This window comes from Ischnura elegans, chromosome 5, assembly GCF_921293095.1.
Source record: "Ischnura elegans chromosome 5, ioIscEleg1.1, whole genome shotgun sequence".
Taxonomy (NCBI): Eukaryota; Metazoa; Arthropoda; class Insecta; order Odonata; family Coenagrionidae; genus Ischnura; species Ischnura elegans.
This window is the reverse complement of record NC_060250.1, coordinates 50,495,927-50,518,737: the sequence shown is the minus strand read 5'-3', so window position 1 is coordinate 50,518,737 and position 22,811 is coordinate 50,495,927. Positions and strand designations below refer to the sequence as shown.

Below are 22,811 nucleotides of genomic sequence, written 5' to 3'. Positions count from 1 at the left end.
AGAAAAAAGGTTAGGATAAATTTTACTCGAATTCCAAGAGCGTATTCTTAATTTGAGTGTATGGGATACAATACAATGCTGAGTAAATATTTTCAGTTTAAGAATATTTTCTTGAGACTACTATTCTAGCCTCTTTAAAGTATTCTGTGCCTCGATTGAATAGTTCCCGACTCTCAAACTAACTAACATTAGATTCTATTAGTACCTGAGGATGATTGTCAAACAATTGAAACACGTGTAGTTATCGGTTAATAAATTGTGGACAATACGATATCTAAGCTCTCGGTATCTATTATTAGGGTACAAAATGGACTTTATCTGTTACCAAGAGAGCTTAATTCGTCATTTAGGTAGATTTATTGGCCATGTTTCTTGGACGTTCTAAGCACTGGAAATACACTGAGAACAGGAAAAATATGAAAACTTAAGTCTTGTTTCCACATATATTTCTCCCTATTCCATTGTTGAACAGCCAGAGATTTTAAGATTTTGTGGGCAATTATGGTTAAAGACATTACTTAACATGCTAAAAAATTAACTTGAATTTTTAATTGAGCTATATAATTTGGTAGTGTAATGTAATTAAAATTTTGGTGTATAGGCCATTTACCCCAAATTGTTACGATTCAGACTGCATGATTCGCACAAGTAAGTAATGATTATCATGCTGACTTACATAAAGATATTAAACCATCCAACACAGCTTTCATTTCCATTAAATCTTAAACCCGCCATAAAAGCTATTTGCATCAAAACGCGTATGTAATCTTTTAGTTTAATTCTGATAATTACCTTTCTTCTCCTATCCTTAAGGAATGAAATTTAATGTTAGGATCGCTATTCAAAATTACAATTTTGGAATCATTGCAGTTGTTATTTGACCACTCTTTTGAGTGAGTGAAAAGGGGACTGTAGCTTTAATATGACCTCATATTGTGCATAAAAAAGAGCTAGAGAAAGTCATTTGGTTTAAAATTTTAGTATAGGAGAGTAACACTCTATAAGGACATTTACCCTGCTTTTTAAGAATATAATTTTAGAGTGCTCTTTGTTAAAATTAACATGAAATCCACCCTTGGCACACCCAATTAAAAGTTGGTAAGAAAGCGTCTGAATAAAATTCAAGGCCAAACTTCATTATCTTACCGCATATCGCCTTTCCTGCTATTACTTTTAGTAATCCAGTTTGTTCTTGGTGTTTCGACTCTTGTTCATTTCCTTGACTAGAAATTCTTCTCTCCAAGCCCTTAAATTGCTTCGACATGCGGTTGAAATGTCCCTGATGCGTCTTCAATAATGATGTCCTGGATCATTTCCAAACCCATTATCAAGATAGCGGTTCCATTTTCACCTCTTTCATATTTTATCCATTCTCATTCCGCCAAAACGCCAATTATTTTTCATTCTATTCCTGGATCACTCAGCATCTTCTTTTCTTGTAAATTTATCAGAATCTCTTTTACTGGCCTTCACCATCGACTCCCTGAATACACCCCTAGTTCTCTTTTTTTCATCCGAATCTGCTCGCTGGGGGGACACTTCTGAGAAACCCAAGGTCCCTCCAGAGCCCTTGCATAAAACTTGTTGGCTCCAGACTATAGACCATGTTTCTCTTTTTTATGGGTAGGGATAAAAGAACTAGAAGGAACAGAGTTAGAACAAGCAAAGAAAACACAATGATAAGGTTGAAAACAAGCATCCCTATAAATCTATTCCTAATTCGCTTTCCTCCGCAATCTCCACCATACGCTACCCCTAACGTAGCACGCGTTAAAATTTTCAAAGCACTTCAATTTACAGGAATAATTGCATGATAATAAATGCATATTATTATAAATCGGATATTTTCTCTTTCATGAAAAAGAAGTGAAACAACATATTAATGTTAACTCAAATTATATATGAAAAAAAAAACAAATTTTCAAACGTTTGTTGCTCTAATCCCGACATGGTTGGCATAGTAAAATTAAACTGACTAAATATACTGATATAAAATTAAATATTCCATTCCGAGTTAATAAAATTATAAATATACTCTTATGTAATTAATCCGTAATAAGCTGTACTCAAAGCGTTTTGTGCAACTCCCTCTATAATGGAATCACGAACGACATGTTTTAAGTCAATCCTCTGGAAAAATAATGATATGCGTAGAATATTTATCAGATTATAACTGTGTCCAACAGGATGCGCAGCCAAGGGATAAAAGGACAAGAGGGAACAAGTGAAAGCATGCAAATAAAACACAATGATAAGATTGAAAACAAGCATCCTTATAAATCTATTCATAATTCGGTGTCCTACGCTATCTCCACAATACGATAACATATCATGCGTTTAAAATTTTAAAATACTATAATTTACACGAAAGTAACTATATTATTATTATAAATCGGATATTTTCTCTTTAATTAAAAAGAAGTGAAATTAATTTATATTAATATATTATATTGATATTGTGTGATACGAAATTTGCGATAGTTTGCGATCCCTAAACGGCAACGTAAGAAATTATTTTGAGAAAAAATTTTGAACAAATATTTGCTTTGGTAGGAAAAAGTGCATTTAAATAGTTTTCGCCGAATTAGGGGAAAACGTAACATGGTCACTGGTCATGCTCTCCGATGGTATCATTTTTGTGAGAATACTGGGCGGAGACAGGTGCGAGCCATTTCCTGAATGGCAAAGGTGTACGAAGAAATGGGAGGAGAAGCAGCAGAACAAGCGAGTGGAAAGAATAGAGGAAACACGCTTCTTCCCCTTCTTGTCGGTATTTCTGCCATTCTTTGCGGACATCTGGATGCTCCGATGCCCTTTACTAGCTCTAAATTGATCCTCTACTCCTGTAGGTAAGGTTCCACTCGTGGAAGTGCGGCTTGCTTTGAAAGATTATGGAGTGAATGACATATGCATGAGTACGACGATATTTAACCAATAGTAACCAGTTCCTTTCATATAACGTTTGATTTTTTTCCCGTCGAATAAGGGCAGTGACGATTTTTCGGTTTTACACCCGGTAATGTTCATATATTCTTACTAATATTAAAAATGCAACCCGCATATCATCATCCAATCAAATTTTGGAGTCCTGAATCCCCGAGGACGATGTGAGGATTCCACATCGAAATATTGGAAGGAGATATGGAGGATCTTATTCGGAGTAAATCCGAGAAATCTTCACTGGCTAGTTCCTTTAATCTAACAATATCCTTACTAATAGCATGATTAACTCCCCCTTGTCGGGCAGATTATTCTTCCTTAAATTGTAAGGGTTACCGTGCGTAAATCACTCTTGAATGCTTTTTTAAAAATTTGTGGAAAAGACTAATGTCTTAGTGAAATTCTCTCATGGTGGATTTTAAAACGAAAAATCCTCAGTAATACGAACCTGAAAAATTCTTCCGTTGGGAAATATAGGCAAAAGATGATATAAGCAATTTAGAGTTAGTAAAAAAAAAAGATTTTTCTGATAGGAATCGATTCGCATTCAAATTCAGGGAAAATTATTAATAACAATGAGTCATTTACTTCCTGCTGAAAGAAATTAAGAAGGCGCTCTTTTATACTCATACATTTTTGAAAATAAGTAATACAATTACCAAATGAGATTATAAAACTTGAGAAATCATAATGGATACAAAAAACGGCACGAATTATTATCATCTCATTTTATTTAAATCTTTCGATAAAATTTCATCGATTGTGAGATACATGCCTGCAGACGTGTAGTGGTGAGTCTTCTGCAAATGCCTTATAAAGGCATAATTCCACAGACAGTCTATTTGTGGGGTAATTGTTGGTCCGTGGCCAGTTGGATAGGGGCTTGGCTTGGAGTGTAGGGCGTTTAAATTGGGGTGAAGCCGTTCAACATCGAAATCCTATCCGAACTCTGTGGTTTATAGCACCAAGCCATGGGAGAGAAGCTATTCTACCTGAATACGCGAAATTCATGTGTCAAAGAATAGGCGAGCTCTGCCTTCATCCATCAATTTAACCAACGCTTGATGTACTGATTGTTCACTAGATACCTTTAGTCAATTTATAACGTAAAAATGTACAGGTTAAATATCCTCCAAATTAAAAAATAATTTATAATTTATTAAACAAACCTCATATTTCTACGCAAACGTAAGGCAGAGATTCTTTCCTTATCCTTTCTCGCATATATACGCTGATACCATCATTTCACAAATCGAAATCCAGGACAGTAAGGAAGTCCTTAAAGCCAAAAGACCTTACTCACACTTTCTGAGAGAAATCAACACTTAGATACCTATTTATGAAACTGTGGGTCTCAGCTGCGTAATATCACCTCAGACACGGCTGACCGTCGTAAACAATATACGATTAGCATCAAAATTACCTTCAAAAATTGATAGAGATATCTCGAAAAAGTCAAGCCGCACCTTGTATAAGCAGCGAGCATATGGAATCCAGCACAGAAGACTCCATCCGTGAATTTGTTAAAATAAGAAGGTAGGTTGCGCGATTTTTCAAAAACTGCCACGAGTGAGCACTGTGCGTTGCATGACTTTTAATAGAATTGGTCTGAGAGCCGCTTGAGACAGTGGCGTAGTCAGGACTTTCGTTCGGGAGGGATCCAAAACCAGGGGAAATTTTTTTTGAAAAATAGGGTACTAAGTAAAGGGTTTTAAACAAATTTTAACGCTTTTCATAATCAAAAAAATTTCATTAAAAATTTTTTTTTTTGGGAATTCATGATTTTTCAATATTTTTTTTCTTTTATGAAGGAAAATAATTGTGTTATTATATTTCGGGGGCGAGGGGGTCCGTACCCCCCATAACCTCCCCTAAACACGCCCTTGGCTTGAGGCTCGGAGACTCCGTGCTAGACTTAGGTTGCTTGAGCGATTAAAAAAATCTAATGCTTTGAGAGTACTCGGAGAATATTACACTCGAACCTTACTGCATTTCTAGGCCTGAGAGAAGCGATAATTTAAGAGAGACATTTAGCCAAACAGATCGGTATAAGAATTCGTTTTTCCCACGAGCAATAAGAGACTTCAATAAATGCTTGGGAGGACTCGGTGTGCACATTTGTTCTTCATTATTTTGTCTCTCCTTTTCTTTGTAAATAGTTAGTGTCGTTGTAACCCCCGCAACACACCTATTATATTGCAGGATAATGTGTAAGTTGATGAGGTAAACCTTGCAATCGATTCCCCATCTCTCTGTCTATATATCTATAACTACCTATCCATCCAAAATTCATATTTTATATTACATCTTTTCTTCGCTGATGTTTGGTGTCATAGCAGCCCCTGCCACATGCCTATTGAGACGGCTAGCGGTATGGTATGTATATGTAGATGAGGTAAACCATGCAATCGGTTACCCACCACAATGTCTCTATCCCAAAAGGAGGAGGAGATAAGACGCATAGATAATCTCAGTATCCCTAAAGAAGGAGATGTGAACGGAAGGTAGTGGAGAGGGACCGCTGCCAGTGCACCTAAATCGCCGAAAAAATCTTTTCTTCGAGTCCTCTTGCCCCTTCGCAATCAAATTGGCTCCAAACCGCGGAGGAACAGGACTTTGTGGGGTCGGGAGGGAATTGGAAAGCGAGCAAAGATGGTGGGGGAGGGGGGAGGAGGGGTAGTGGGGAGAACAGCTGTGGGAAGAGCTCTCTTTCGGGCGAATTATTCTATTTCGGTGTTGACAATGGCGGCTACAGCTGCCGCCGCTGCGGAAATCTGGTCCTACTCTCCCAACAGCGGTACCCTTTACGGTGATTAGGCCCCCTCATCCCACCTCGGCATTTATCCCTCACGTTCTTCTCCCCTAAGAGAGGTCACGGGTATCGGGTTGAGGTGTTGGCTACCCTCTCCGTGGGCCCAAGTTCAAATCCCGGCGGTGATGGGGGAGATTTTATTCTCAGAATGCAATTTTCACAAGACGAAACACAAAGTAATCTGCCATATCTTGATACATGATGGCCTGATAAAGACAATGGTCAAGGGAGCTGAATCACTTGGAGAGGAATCATGGGTATCGGGTTGAAGTGGTGATTAGAATGTTGACTTCCCAATCCGTGGGCCCAAGTTCAAATCCTCGAGATGGGGGAAAATTTTCTTCAGAGAATACAATTTTCGCATAACGAAACACAACACAATCTGCCATATTTTGATTGCCTGATTAAGACAATCTTCGAGGGACTTGAATCACTTGGAGAGGCCACGGGTATTGGGTTGAAATGATGACTAGAGCGTCGGCTTTCCACTTCGTGGGCCCAAGTTCAAATCCCGGTGGTGGGGAGATTTTTTTCACAGATTTCAATTTTCACAAGGAGAAACAACGTAATCGGCCATATCTTCTGACAATGAAGTCTCCTGTAAATACTTTCCGCATCTCTTCCCAAAATTTTGAAAAAGAATAACAAAAATCTTTTGCTTATATTTTCCAGTTATAAAGTCTCTAGTTTTTATATAAGAAAGGTCAATTATTAATAATGTTGGAACCATAACGAAAATAAGTAAATAAAATGAACTTTTGTTTTTAAAAATAAGATGGCATTACACAGTTTCTCTGTGTAATGCCATCTTATTTTTGTTGCTAATCTTATTTTTGTTGCTAATCTTATTTTTGTTGTTAATGTTTCTCCAAATTTGTGGAAAGTTGGTCAAAAAATTGCAAATGCTAGTCTTTTTCTCTATTTATGCAGTGGGTGACCAAGTGAAGTCATTTTTTCCGAAGTAGATGCCGACCCAATAATAAAAAAATGCTATAGAAGGAAGAAAGAAATGGGTAAAATAATTTATATTAACATGGCTCTTTCAGAGAAACATTAAAATTTATCCCAGAAGGCAAGAAATCAATGATATAATCAAGAAGTTTTCTCATCTCATTTTATAGTCAGACGCTTTAATTCAAGTAAACCTTTCGTCCCCAGAAACTGAAATTTTCATGAGGTTAGTCCCTGAAGAGTGGATTCCGTGCATTATTAAGTTCAAGGCAAAATATAAGCTTTAGCTATGGTAACAATAAACTTAATATGGAAAAAGTAATCCGTTCATTTACCATGAAAATTAAGCTGGGAGGTGCTTGAGTTTAAAGCTAGTTTTCATCAATCATTCGACCTATTGGGTTTCTTCGTGTAACCTGGCAATACGTTACAATGCAATAACCAATTGAAAACTGAAGGTAGCTAAATATTTCTGTTTAAGTAAAATAAATCGTTAAAAAAACCGTCGCAACGCGGTGTCGTGACGCCTTTACCGGCATCCTATACTACACTTTACTAGAGACGACAGCCTCTAGTAAATTGTAGTATAGGATGCCTACTTATCATCTTTGTCGTTGTTCGTGTACGTGCAATTGTTAAATTTGTTGAATAAACCGATATAAAATGGCTGATATGAGCTGTATTCGATGGTTTGGGAATAGAATAAAATTAAATAAAACTCAAATATGAATTATTGGTGGTTAATCGTACGGAGAATGACGAATAACAAAATTATTAGGTAATAGAGAGCCAGTTAAAATAATCCTAATGCAAATCATAACTTAAACTTGATGCCAGGAAAATATTTATTAAAGAAATATGGCATTACATTCATAACAAGTTAGCTCCTTCCGCCATTCGCCAATGTAGTGACTCGTGATATGTAGACACAGTGCAGCGGTGGTGGTGCGGATTTTCATTAGCGTCCGTGAGAGTTCTGCACACATTCGGGCTCGATTTATAACCACGGTGCCACTCTTACCGAGCCTAATATCACGCCCGAGTCACTTTCCCAAGTTCGAAACATGGGGTTCACACTACTCACCCCTTCCACTGGATCTCAGCCATCCACAACTCTTCATCTCAGCTGGTATGCACTCGGGACAGGAAAATATGCCCCGTCTTTTTTTCGTGAGTTATTACATATGAATATTAGAAAAATGGCATAATCTATGTACCCTGGTAAAATTCAATATATCGATGGCTAAGTTCTAACAACACGTATCTCCAAAATAGCAACTTTTCAGGAGAGAAAAAAAGTGATTGATATTTTTCATTATACACTAAAATTAAAAACCAAACGTTCATAAAACTGAAAAAGAAGCATTCATTTGCAAAGAAAGAGTAGTTTTTTGCTTGCATTTAATTTTTTTAATGTTATTACACTTTGTTAAAGATACCTGTCTCCAACCGGCCAAATTTGAGATACGTATTGTTTAAATGTCATTCTGACATTAGTAAGTATTGACTTAAAATATAACATTATTGCCTTATCATTTATTTTCAGTAATTTCCAATTCAATTTGAATATTTCAAGTAACTAAGCATACTAAGGAGATACATGAATACCATTTACAATGACCTAGTTATTGCCCATATGGTGAGATGCCATGTTTCATAGGTCTCTGTCTTACTCTGCGAAGCTGCAATGGAGGAAGAATCGGCAAATCGCTTTGCATGTGCCTTCAGTTCTTGTTACCGGCAGTGAGTCAACCATCTAATTTCCCGCAAATTTGCTTTGAACCATAGTTTCACAGACCCGTCTACCGTTTTCCCAACTTGTAAGGAAATTAGTCGCCTACCATGGGAGTCTCCAGTACCATAATTCAAATGTTCGCTTGAATGAGTAAATGTTCAATGAATGAAATGGACATTATTCCAAGACTATATTATATCATATTATTATCAATACATATTATACCATTTTCTGCGCATTTGTCATGGATTCAAATGAGCTCATACATACACAATACAGCGTAATACGAGGCGTGTTAATCATGAATACGATTACTTTCGAAATATTCTTTTGCTTGCTTAAAAATTTTAAATGTAAAGTCGTCCTAGAGATTTCTCCGCTCGCACATTCTGCGCCTCAAAAAATTATCGCCCAACGTGGGGCTCGAACCCACGACCCCGAGATTAAGAGTCTCGTGCTCTACCGACTGAGCTAGCCGGGCTGTGAGAATCTGTGGCATCTTTGCTGCAAGCTATTCTGAGAACGTTGGCGCAGCAACTCAAGGGGATAACTGAGGTACAGCGCCTATCCAAGGGAATTAAAATATTCCAATTTATTTATTTTTGGCCACTTCATTTGAATAATCAGATTTTCAGCGCTCTCTAAGAACTAAGCAATGCAAATTCGATGCTAGTGATGGTGTAATGACGAAACTTCGCGATAGCCTAATCTTACCGGCAAACACTCGATGCCGGTACATAGCCAGCGTTGGGTATGAAGGTTTATCTCCATCAAGGGGACTGCGTAGAGGAGGCCCAATTACATCCAATGGAAGGCTGATACATTGCCATTTTGGACGCATTTTAATCGGTTTTCAAAAATGTCAAAAGGTGTTGAGTGCAAAGCGATCCACATTTTTCCTGAATTTTCCATTATGATGCTTGTAATAGCATTGACAAGTTATGGATTTGGTAGATCACACCATCATGTATATAAATCTCGATTTACACCCCTAATTAAACGTTATTTTCTCGTGAAACTCGGATCAATCTGTCCACCATCGACGTGAGCGGCGGCTTTTGTAAACCCATTTAGATGCGCGGTGGGTGCAATACATTTGGAGGACGACTTGAGGATCCTGTTCTGTAATATTCTTGGAAATCCATGGAAGCCATGGAAATATCCGCATTGTATAGCTGAGAAAACTTCATACAGAAATGGAGGATTAATTCCGTGTAATTGAAATATAGTTGTGCGCGCTCCACTGAGCGATAAATACTTCTACACTTATTAAAATTTATATTGTTCACATAATATAGTTGTGATAACGGTTTCAATGAATCAATGAAAGTACAATTTGCAACTATTAAAACATGAGGAAACTTAGGAAATTCGTCAGAAAATGCATTTTTTCCTTCCGAAGAATATTTATGTGAACTCAGAAACGAAAGATAAATCCAAAGGATTCTTTCCCGCTCCTGCTACAGTATACTACGGAATATTTTATTATAAACTTACGTAGAAACTGGTTCAACATTCTGATTATAGTGAAAAAAGTCCATTAGAGGGGAATATTTTAACTCCCTCAATCGAGCCATAATATATAACAGTAAAAGAAAAAATAGTGGTTCTCACTTGCTCTTGTTGAAACTTAAATATCATGTTTTTACACTATCACGTTACAGGTGCCTTAAAGCATTTTTGCATCTTCAAAAATTTCCATGAAATATTTACGAAGGAATTTTGGTGCTCCTTGATACTTCCAAACGTAATTTTCAATTTAACGAATGCGCATCTCATTTCCAACGCCAAGCGCATAGTTTACAAGAAAAGGGATCATTTTTTCCCCACCTCGGTTTAAATATCCCAGTTACTAGATAGTACGTACGTACGTATTTGTGAGAGATAACTTTGGGAGGAGCTCAAGACGCTTAAAAGAATTTCGAAACTCGAAGAGTTCCGTTTTAGTTTTAATGAGGACAGCCTTGGGGCATTAAAAGTTATTGCCATCGCAGAACAAGTATTCAGGAAAAAAAGAGCGATCAGTAATGGTTATAAAATAAAAATTAGGACGCTGAATCACTTTATAAGGTTGTACGGGGATAATGGCACTTCGGTAAAGTGAGAGGACACTACAAACCACGAGACTATCCGCAAGGAAGTGAGAGATGAAAAGCTTCAAGGCAAAGTTTCAAAACTTGTTGCTAACCTTTTTCTCTCCAATAAAACAGAACATTGAAAGCATTCCAAAATCGAAATAAATACCGGCAATATTAAAAGTTGAACATGTATGTACAAGACAGCACCTCATAAAAGTGCTTGCATTTAACAAACTAGTCATCCTCTTTCTGGTACTAGATTCGATAATAAATACCTAAGTTACTGCGGTAATGTGCTGAGATAAAAATATACAGGCTATTTAACGGATGCTTGGCATACTTTAAAAAAGAAAAATAACGAAAATACCCTCATCCTACATTTGATCTTTTGGTAACCGAATAAATACATTTTGACATAATTTCCTGGAGTATTAAACCATTTAGTCGGAGGTATTTTTTATAGAAATGTGGCAATACCTCAAAGTCAGTGAATTAGTTGAAGAAGGTCGGCCACGTACGTCTTTTTTATCTTATCCACGTAGATAATAATTTTTAACTGATACAATTATAGAAAAACACGTTAGAAAAAATGCTTTTAAAGGTGATCGGAAACACGTATTCAAAGTATTGAAAGCGAAATATAGTGAAATATCTTAAAATTTCGTGGTTTTTTTAACTTTCTAATAAAGAAACCCGTAGAATTACGTTTAGTTCATCTATTTACTTTCATATTACAGAACAAGGTGATCAATTATTTATAATTGAAAGAGACGTTCTATCAGCGACTAAATAGCCGATTCAAATTTCAATAAATGCATACAAAAGTGTAAACATGTGTAAACATGGGTAAACATGGTAAAAATTTTCTTCCAATAAAATCATAATTTCATTGTCAAAACTGGAGATGCTTTCTTAGGGAACGATTTTATCGATTCGTCAGAAGCAGCTTGGCATATCATTTTCCTTTAACCGTCGACCACAATATCTTACATTTCATACATACTATTGGGCCCACTATACAAAGAATGAAATTGACCAAGAGATACCTATGACCCACTCTGCATACTTGAAACAGAAATGGAAGCCATTTTCCGACCAATGCTTTTCTAGTGGAGATGGAGTCGTAAATGTCCGGAAACAAAAGGGCGCTTGATATGGGCCAACTGAGCCATCGAATCAATCGTGACGAGAGAAAGCAGACGCACCCTGGACTGTTAATAGTTTAAAGGCATTGGAGTGGGCTAGAGGAATGGACGTCTGCAAGTAGATAGAAAAAATGGAGAGTGGTTTCGGACTTAATTTCGCGGTATTCTATAGGACGTATTAGTAAATTTAAAGTTACTGGAGATTACTTTCATAAGTACTTGGATTTTACTTAACGGCCGATTTAAATATATTTTGTATTATACTCTAGTGTCTTCTTCTTCTCATGACATCTTTTCAATTTTGGTTTATTTCGCTTCCACGAAATGGAAGTCGCTACAAGTGTTCGTTAATCATCCTTTCTGTTATGCTTCTTTCAACCCACGCGTGAAACCATGGTGGCGTATTGTAAGGAGCATTCCGTATAGGTGATTTTATAATTCTGCTCGTAACGGTAATTCCTACGCTTATTGGCGGTAGTACCATAGCGCCTTATATTTCTTTAGCTCCTTTACCACGATAGTTTGGCATTTTTTCTAATCCTTCCAGATACACTACAATGGACAAAAGGCTAATAAATTGCGCGTTGCATGAAAAGCACTGTCGCATCTTTTATCGAACCCAGAACATGCAGCAATACTTAGTCGGGTGGCTCGAACAGATGAAATATGAAAGTCGACTTAAGCAAAGCGATGGATTGCCAGATTAGCAAGAGTATGTAGCGATTGGGAGATCAAGGCCAGCATATCAACCTTATAAAACCGTGGATATGAAATTACTAAAGCAAATAATAATTCGACAGTTTAATAACTGCTACGCTTTTCTTTGGGTGGAATGACTCGTGTCTAAGAGGGTTGACTTGTTATCACTTGTATATAGAGTAATAATGGGGGTCTATAGACACAAATTCCAAAAAAATATGTACTTATTTCCGTGGGCTAATTTTGATGTTTATAAAAGTTGATCGGCCATGTGTTTACAATATCACCTGGCTTACACTTCGCCATGAAAATAACTCATGTGTTGTGATACTTAAAGGAACTCACATTAAATTAACTCACGAAATATAACCCACATTGAGAGAAAGTCAACTCCTTTAATGAGCTAATAGTCTAAATCACAATTATTCCTAGAGGACTCCTGATAAATAATATAAATTTAACTTCATACCTTTTATTACATTGTAAGGACTTTCACTATTCGGATATTCGATTTCCTGAACAACTTTCAGCAAAAAAATATAATCAACTACTACAAAATGAAGCAGATTCCAGATAATTAGGCCACCATTTACTAGAGGCACGGGTCCACGTGTCCCACTCCCCCCAGACACTTAATAAAGAGACGTGATTTTCAACACTTATATTAATGAATTCTATATTTTAATATAAAAGTATAAATATTTAGATGCTTTTAATATAAAAGATATAATTATTTACATATTAATAATTTTTGTGTCAAAATTAAGAGTATGTTTCGTAGAGTAATTGTTGCATGTAGTTTTTAATCCCAAATATGAGAAGACAGATTGGATGTCAAACCCCGCCTCCAGAAAAAATCCTGAATCCGCCCTTGGAGGCAGCCGTTATTTGGAAAGAATGTCCTAGAACAGAACATGATTGAGGGAATACGATGAGTTTTCTCCGATTAAATAAGATAGAAACACAATATATGGGGCACGACCGAAAGAAGGTAAAAATTATCGATGCACAAAGTTGGATTGAGAATTTTTAGGGCATCAAAAATTTGAAATGTTGTAATTTATCATCACTTTGTATTTTTAATTTTTATAGTTACATATTTCACGAACCATCACTAGCATTATTTATTTTTTTCATGTTCTACCCTAAATATTGTGATGGGTATATGTGCATACTTAAGTTTTCTTGCTATGATTGATTGAGTTAACTTCAAGATTTCATTTCTATGCCCTGATGTGTTAGTAGTGCTGAATTCCATTCGGAAATATTTGATATATTTTGCACAAGTTTATTTTGTGATCTCTTTTGTGTGTAATATTCATTTTATGTTCTTAATGGACAATTTGTCCAAGAATAATAAATATTATTATTATTATTTTTTACATATTTTCACAGCATTTTTGCTGGTTTTAGGCGAGGTACGGGTATCACAAAGTACTCTCGTCTCTTTACTCTGTTTTGAAAAATTTTCTGACAATTCGGCAAGTATTTAAAATTGCTGCTTTTTGTATTGTAATGAACAAGTTTTTCGGCAGTCCAATAGTTTGAAGACCTTGATGGAGTGAATGAGGCACTACTCCTGTGGCGGAGATAATGATAGGTATTATGTGTACTTTATCTGATTTCCACAATCTCTTAATTTCATTTTTAAGTTCTTCATACTTTTCCATTTTGCTGGTGTAGGCTGTAGTGATAATATGCGAATTAGGTACGGTAATGTCTATCAAGTACGTTTCATTGTGAGTTTTATCTTGTACTACTAGATCAGGTCTATTGCTATGGACTGTTTTATCGGTAATAATTGAACGGTCATAATAAATCTTACAGTGGTCGTTTTCAAGGATGGTTTTAGGTGTGTACTTATAATAAGGAACTCCATTTTCTATGAGTTTATATTTCAGAGCTAATTTCTGGTGTATGATGTTGCATATTTGATTGTGACGGTGCAGGTAGTCTTTTTGAGATAAGTTAGTGCATCCACTTGTGATGTGCTGTATCGTCTCAGAGGCATTATCACATTTTCTGCATCTGTCATCCAATAAATTTGGGTTTTTAATTATTATTATTATTATTATTTATTTTTTTATGTTTTCACAGCATTTTTGCTGGTTGTAGGCGAGGTACGGGTATCACCAAGTACTCTCGTCTCTTTACTCTGTTTTGAAAAATTTTCTGACAATCCGGCAAGTATTTAAAATTGCTGCTTTTTGTATGGTAATAAACAAGTTTTTCGGCAGTCCAATAGTTTGAAGACCTTGATGGAGTGAATGAGGCACTACTCCTGTGGCGGAGATAATGATGGGTATTATGTGTACTTTATCTGATTTCCACAATCTCTTGATTTCATTTTTAAGTTCTTCATACTTTTCCATTTTGCTGGTGTAGGCTGTAGTGATATTATGCGAATTAGGTACGGTAATGTCTATCAAGTACGTTTCATTGTGAGTTTTATCTTGTACTACTAGATCAGGTCTATTGCTATGGACTGTTTTATCGGTAATAATTGAACGGTCATAATAAATCTTACAGTGGTCGTTTTCAAGGATGGTTTTAGGTGTGTACTTATAATAAGGAACTCCATTTTCTATGAGTTTATACTTCAGAGCTAATTTCTGGTGTATGATGTTGCATATTTGATTGTGACGGTGTAGGTAGTCTTTTTGAGATAAGTTAGTGCATCCACTTGTGATGTGCTGTATCGTCTCAGAGGCATTATCACATTTTCTGCATCTGTCATCCAACAAATTTGGGTTTTTAATTATATATTTTTCATAATTTTTTGTTTTCACCACCTGGTCTTGTATTGCGATCATAAATCCTTCTGTTTCTGGGAAGAGTTGCCCATGCCTGAGCCATGCGTGCGATGCATCTTTATCGATTTCAGGGGCCTCCAGGGCATGAGGGTGTCTTCCGTGAAGGGATTTAGCTTTCCATATTGACATTTTACTGTCTATAGTAACAGTGGTTTCACTAACTTGCATACTTTCGTCAGATAGGTTTAACGGTGTGTATTTATTGTCTGCGTCACAGATAGTTCTCAGGAGATCCGAGGTAGATTTCTTGCTGAAAAAATATTTCCGTAACTGAGAAAGTTGTGAGTTGTGCTGATTCTTGATGTCTACGATACCCCTTCCACCAAATTTTCTGGGCAGCGTGCTCCTCTCTATATTTGAGCTTTTATGGAGCATATTTTTCTCCGTCATTTGGGATCGAATTTTTCTTTGTAGGTCGTCTAGATCTGTTTGTGACCATTTGATTATACCAAAGGAGTATGTCAGGAGAGGGATGGCAAAGGTATTAATTGAATTAGTGAGGTTTCTGCTGTTCAATTCCGTGCGAACAAGTTTCTTGATTCTATTTTGGAATTCAGTCGAAAGTTTTTGCTTTATCGTAGAGTGGTCTAGTCGTCTTGCTTGTTGGAATCCTAGGTATTTATAGGTATCTCCCTCATCCATGGCCTCTATTATTTGCCCATCCAGTAGTGGAATATCATTCCTTTGTACTTTACCTCGGAATATTGTGATAGTTCTACATTTATCTATTCCAAATTCCATGTTTATATCCTTAGAAAATATTTCAGTTAAACGGACTAATTGATTTAGATTATTATTAGATCCTGCATATAGCTTGAGATCGTCCATATAGAAGAGATGCGATAGAGTGTGGCATCCTGGTTCTTTTCCTTTTATTTTGACTCCATATTGAGTATTATTCAGGAGGTTTGATAGAGGGTTTAGCGCAAGGCAGAACCATAACGCACTCAAAGAGTCACCTTGAAATATTCCCCGTTTGATTTTGATATTATTCGTCTGCAAAAGACCCTCGTCAGTTTTTATGTGCAAGATGGTGCTCCATTTTTTATTATTATTATTATTATTATCACTATTATTATAATTATTATTATTATAGCCCTTCATCTCATCATTTCTTAAAAGCAAGTTATCAAGCATGGCCACGAAAGGACATAGAGTTCGTAGGCAAAATGTGCACCGTGTCGCTGCAGTTCCATGATGGACGGGAGCCGAAGTGAAAGACGGATTGGCAGAGGCGGATGCGCATTTAGTGAGTGCTCGCGCGACGGCTCGGATGGGAACGATGACAGCTTGGGAAATCGGAGCGCCCGAAGGAAAAATAAACGTCAACTCGTAATAGACTTTTCCCGACATGCAAGTGACATAGCGCGAGGATTTGGTAACGGCTCTGAGCAATCATCGCCCCTCGGTTTGATGGCCACGAAGCTCCGCTCTAGCCGGTGGTGAAAGCGTCGATTTTAGAGTAAAATTCCATCCGCTGAAGGCTTTTCATCGCATCGAATCAATTCGAGCAGTTTTCTTGAGCTATTTAGAGACACATCTGTCACTTAGACACGGAGAACATTATCTTAGTACACCACCGTATTTCAAGATCCGACAGAAACGATAAAATAATAGAGATATTTTACCGTACGGACTGGTATGGTAATTCCTTTCCCCCCCGAGCAATAAAGAACTTAAACGAATTCTTGATCGAATTCAAGTAATCACAGTCAAACCGCTCACAAAGCGCACATAAATTCATTTTAGTTTATTCTCTTACAGATAGGAGTTTAATATCCTGACACCTCCTACCACACGCCTTAAGAGGAGGCTTGAGGGTTAGTATGTAGATGCTGAGTCATAATCAGCAATCATCAATACGACTGATTGCTTTCTGAATATATGGCAAAGATACATCATTCTCTGTTATATACATTAAAAATGATAAAAGCAGATAAATGAGTCAAGAGTTAGCAGGATCAAAACAAAACGGAAATTGTAAACAGTATCATGAAGAGAAGAAAGGAAAACTTGCCAATTAAACGGATTAAAAATGGAACTTCACTTACCTTAATATTTAGATGATTTTACATCAGCGTATTACGGCCAATCGATAAATAACTTTAGTAATGATTGGAGTATGCATTTGAAAGTATAAATTTAAAAAATCCTAAGACTGTATGAAAAATAGAAATCACAGCTTTGGAAATAACACCTCGCTTAATCGTGAATTTTTCAACAATTAGGGCGTAATTAACCATCGAGAAATAAGCCTATTATTGTAATAACAAGTAAACGAAATGCCGAAATAGACATTTCGGACCTCCAAATTCAATCTCAAACAGTATTTATCGGCCTTTTATGCCTATTTTACAGTGAGAGGACTTAAATAAATCCTTAAATAAACGCTCAAAAATAGGCTCGAATTTTAATTTGGTGCCATTGTGCAATGCCGTCGTATATCTTTCAAACTAATGGAAAAATATTTTACATTATCAACTTTGAGCAGCTTCATGCTTAATAATATATTCCTTGCACTTTTCTGCATCCTATCAAATGTATGGAATATCTCACTGGGGACAGGGTAGTTACAGAATACCGGGTACTTACATTTTTTGATGGTCAAATATGATGAAGATTTTGGGGTTTCTCAAAGCGATTTTTTAATGCTCGACTGGTTTTTACTATGCCAACTAAATATTGTATCAGATAATTTTATGCAATTATCAGCAAGTAAAGCTCTGCAGTTACAAGTAAAAATCCACCTGCAAATAATAAGATTGCAAGGATTTTTACAACTATCATAATTGCTCTAATAACCATGTTAACTGTGTTTTATTAACAAAAAGACCTTTCTCCCAAAATTAAAAATAGTCAGATAAGGTTGACCGCAGCGGAGAAAGCAAGGATAGAGGCCTTTGAAATGTGGTGCTACAGAAGAATGATGAAAATCAAATGGATCGACCGAGTTAGTAACGAGGAAGTCCTAAGAAGGGTAGGAGAGAAGAGAAGCCTCATGAAAACCTTAATAAGAAGACAGAACAACCTTATAGGCCACATCTTGAGACATGATGGCCTGATGAAGATAATCGTCGAAGGACAAGTGGAAGGCAAGAATGGAAAAGGAAGACCCCGAACAAAATATATGGAACAAGTAAAGAGAGATGTGAAAGAGAAGAAATAAGTAGGTGTAAAAAGATTAGCTGATAGGAGAACTGAGTGGAGAGCTGCGTCAAACCAATCCTAGGATTGTTGACCAGTGATGATGATGAGATAAGGTTTCATTTACTTCAAATCTGATCCATGAAATGAATTCTGGACCACTGTTTCGCAGACCGTTGGATGCGTTAAACTGCCGCGTCATCCGTCCACATCCCCATTTCGATTTATCGACCATAAAGCCGCGTTCACGGAAAATCCCGTTACAAGCGATTCTTTTGAACTCCACACACTCCCGTCGCGTTGCAGGGTTTAACATCATTTTAATGGACGAAATATTGATGCCCTTCGCCGAAATTCTGAGCTCAATTTCCTCCCTTCTTTTCAGACGTGGCCTTGACATCGTTTTGAAAACGAGAGAAGGGCATTTAAAGCTAAACCTTTCATCGCCCCGTAATGCGTCAAATTTTGAGGCTCGAGAAAGATTAGGTAAACAGGGGCGGAAGGCTCAGCGCACTCCATTGTGTAACAAAAACGTAACCTTCAATGGCGGAAACATTTATGTGACCTCGTATGACATTCAAGGGTGGCGTGACAAAGCAATTATCCTGGGGTCTCGTGTTCGAATACCTCCTTCCTGCACCTTGGATTTTCACCACTCAGGACATGGGAGTGTGAACTACTCCTCGTCCGGTACGTAGAAAATCTAAACAAAGTCTATCCCTTTTAATGTAAGACACGGTCTCCGGCGTTACTTTGTGGAACTGTTTTATGTTAAAAATAAAAGTACTTTGTTATTTTCAACACTTTATTTCAAATAGTACGACCCGGGTTTCTGCATATCGTGCTATCATCAGGATATCTGCTTTGATGATAGCATGATAATAGATGAAAACCTGATGATAGCATGATATGCAAAAACCCGGGTCGAACTATTTGAAATAAAGTGTGGAATATAACAAAGTACTTTTATTTTTACCATAAAACAGTTCCACAAAGTAACGCCGGAGGCCGTCGTTCTATTTAAAATAGAGTGTGGAGTATAACAATTTTTTTTATTTTTAACAGTCTACCTCTCTAGAGGCAAAAAGGGCCACGGACATAATCGTCAGAATAGCCGTCAAACGTGCATAAATTCTTTATCTCTCAAAGGTTTCACGGGGCATTGAAAACTCGCTCGTTGACGTTGCCAATGATGCCGTGAGTTGGGAAAAGAATATAGCCACAACTAACCTCAGCTACTTTAAAATAATACTTAGTAAGGGTATTTGTGTGCCGAATTATATTATCATTCCATCAAATGTCCTGCGAAATCCATCGCGTCCTCGTCTTTAGGATTTTGGAGGAGGATTATTCCGAATTGGGGTATTCTACGAAGCAAACTAGAGTGAAAAGCATTACAAGCAAACTAGAGTGAAAAAGAACAAAAAGCCATGAGACAAAGTGGATAAATCTTTGTTATCTCTTACCTTAGCTGTTCCTCATGCTTAGTGGCCCTTTCCCCTAGCCTCCCCCTTCCCGTAATCTGCTTCCCACATCTCAAACAATCAGCCTGTAGACATCTCCTCATCACTAACCCTATATCCTTTCTTGGTTTTGTAATTTAAGGAATATATTACAATAAATATATTTATTTCACTTCCCAAAAATTACACCGAGATACATAGATTAACAGTGAAATTAGGCACGCGGAAGATACAATCTATTGTAGGGGTTGCCATTCAACGAAAATAAGACAATGCTCGGCATTACATTTTACACAATAGTTTGAAACGAAAGCGGCTCATCTATGATTCATAGTTGAAACAAGTGTTCTTAAATAATGAGTAAAATGAATAAAAAGTATGTAAACAAAAAATTATTACAAAATACAATAAGAATAAAATAATAGGAAATTATTGTTATTAAACAATAATTTAAATCAAATTAAATTTAAAAATAAAAGAGTATGCGTTCTTCATAATGCTCCTCTGACGATATCGACTGTTCGACGAAACCGTGGTCGTATAATAAATCACGCTGTGGAAAATTGAGGTTTTTTTCTTCTTTGTTCAAAATGAATGAATCCCGTCAAACACAAATTAAAGCGGCCGAAATAAAAATTCATCCCCAGATTCAGGTGGATTTAGGTCAAAGCCGCGAACAAATGTCACGGGTCACAGAACTTATTCCAGAGGAATGCCATGACGCACGTCATTGCCTATAAAGGCGCGTAAATCTGATGACCTACTTCAATATGAAGTGAGGTAGCCCACACGAACTCAAGAAGTCGGACTTAAAGAGCAAAGAAAAGAGAGAAAAATCAAGAGAAAAGTTCGACCATGGATTTAGGGGGAAATATCTCCCGAAGTCTGAGTTAGTGGAAATTTCCAATTTAAACTTCTTCTCATAGGTCAAATTCAGAGAATAAAGTATTTTGAATTATTGAAACTCTTAGTGGTATTCCGAAAATAAACTTTGACCAGTGAGATATTAAAGGCTAAAAAAGGTTCGGATGCTTTTCCGGCGTATGCTGGTAGTGAAGGCTATTCGAGTTCTCCACCGGGTAATCTCCTTCATGGCTGCCGACGTTTCGGGGTACGAGTCGTACTCCATCTCCAGGTCATTACGTACACACCGAGCTGATGGAGATGATGACGTTTTTCATTTTACGAAATAGTTATGATGTTCTCGTTTTTCACCGTCATTACGTGCTATTCAAAGGGCTGATTAAATTGGGAATAGAAATGATGATTTTCTTCTCAAAGTAACTTGGTATATTTCCTGCTGAGTAAATTTAGTAGATTTTTTAAAGGCTGGTTAGAGTCTTTTCTCCAGCATTTTTAATTAGCTCTGCAGGAATATCATCTGTTGATGATGCCTTATTCCTGCGCAGGTCTTATATTGCTGCGACAAATTACAATCTCAAGATGCTGGCTCCCATATCTTGCTTTTCTACTTTTATTTCCTCTTTCCAATTATTTTTTGCGCTGTGTAATTCCGTTCCGTAACTCTGCGAGGTATACTTTGCATCTCTTCACTTCGTCTTCGTTTTCAATCAAAATATTCCCAACCTTAGATCCCTTAGAGGGCATCCATTAATTACATGAGGTGTTCAGGGGGGGAGGGAGTCAAGCCGATTATCACCCAACCTCACGTAGGAGAGAAGGGGGTCCTGGCAAGTATCACGTAGTTTATTTCCGCAGTAATTCTAGACTACGGTCGTAGTAATCTTAAATTCTAGTCTTGACTAATGTTAGATAAAAATAGTTTAAAAATGAATGTATTTATAAATCCATCTCAATAAAGCATGCATTAACATATTTGCACTGAAAATACGCTTTTTGAACAATCTCACGTGACGTATAAAATCGTTTCAGGCTTTATTTTGAGGAATATTGTTATATCCATGATAAAAACACAAATGGTAATTCCCACACTATTTAATTTAACACTTGACGACCGACCATAGTTTCGACACTTTGTGTCATCAAATTCCAATCAAGGATTGAAATCCTTGAAAATGACACAAAGTGTGGAAACCATGGTCGGTCGCTTAGTGGTAAATTAACCCACTAATCCCCAGCGTTGCGTTAACGCAACATTATTGAATTCTAGGAACAAGTTTCTACCTCAGAATAATTTCTTCTTCGATTTACTGACTTTTTTAAGTATCTCAAGTTCTAGTTTTGTCATTGCCACCAACGTTTTCATTCATATAATTCTATTTTTATGACTGAAGGCGTTTGGCATAAAAATCGTTGCGCACATGCGAGACACCCCAGGAAAAATGACATACCCCAGCATGTCCGTCAAGGCAGAATGGGGCATTTCCTCCGAAGGAATACTGATAACTCCCGGCGAAGATGTCGAGTGTATAAATAAAGATAGAAAACAAAAGATGTAACCTAATTTTTGAATATACTTTTCATATTTATTTACCGGAGTTTTTCCAGCGTTTCGTGTAAGCTGCATTTTGAAAAACATATAACATGATGAAAATATATTTTTTCCAAAAATTCATCTTAATTAGGCCAAAATAGATCGGAAAATGCGAAACAAACGAAGTTAAACGTCCTACATTCAGTCTGGGGAATAATGGGTTGAATAGTGTAGAAATTAGCATTTGTGTTTTAATCATGAAAATCTCACGTAAGATTAGAGGGAGGGGGTTGAGACAAATATCACGATATCTCACTAAGGGGTGGAGTGGGATCCAAAAATCGCCAAAATCACCTCACGTAATTAATGGACGACCATAATATGGCATTGAATGATTTACTTCATTCCTTGAAATAGTTCCTCTCTATTCTCTAGGCAACTACCACTTTACCCAGTTCGAGGCTATTAGCAAATTATATCTTAGCAAAGGTTCGCCATTCACGCATCTCAGGCTTTTCTCGCTCAGCAACAAACCTCGTTCCTTCATTTCTTGTAGCTAGCCTGCCCTTCTTCAATTCTCGCACTGTTGCACTTTCTCCTTTGAAGATTCTTCAAAATCGCTTTCTCTCTATCATC

General features: G+C 36.9%; 1 protein-coding gene and 1 non-coding gene across 2 annotated transcripts in view; both read right to left on the bottom strand.

Moving 5' to 3' along the window:
* Positions 1-22,811, bottom strand: part of LOC124159689 — a 45,482-nt gene that overhangs the window by 18,652 nt on the left and 4,019 nt on the right. The gene's annotated exons all lie outside the window — the stretch shown is intronic.
* Trnak-cuu lies at positions 8,847-8,919 on the bottom strand. The gene has a single exon. It is a non-coding gene; the product is annotated as a tRNA-Lys (tRNA).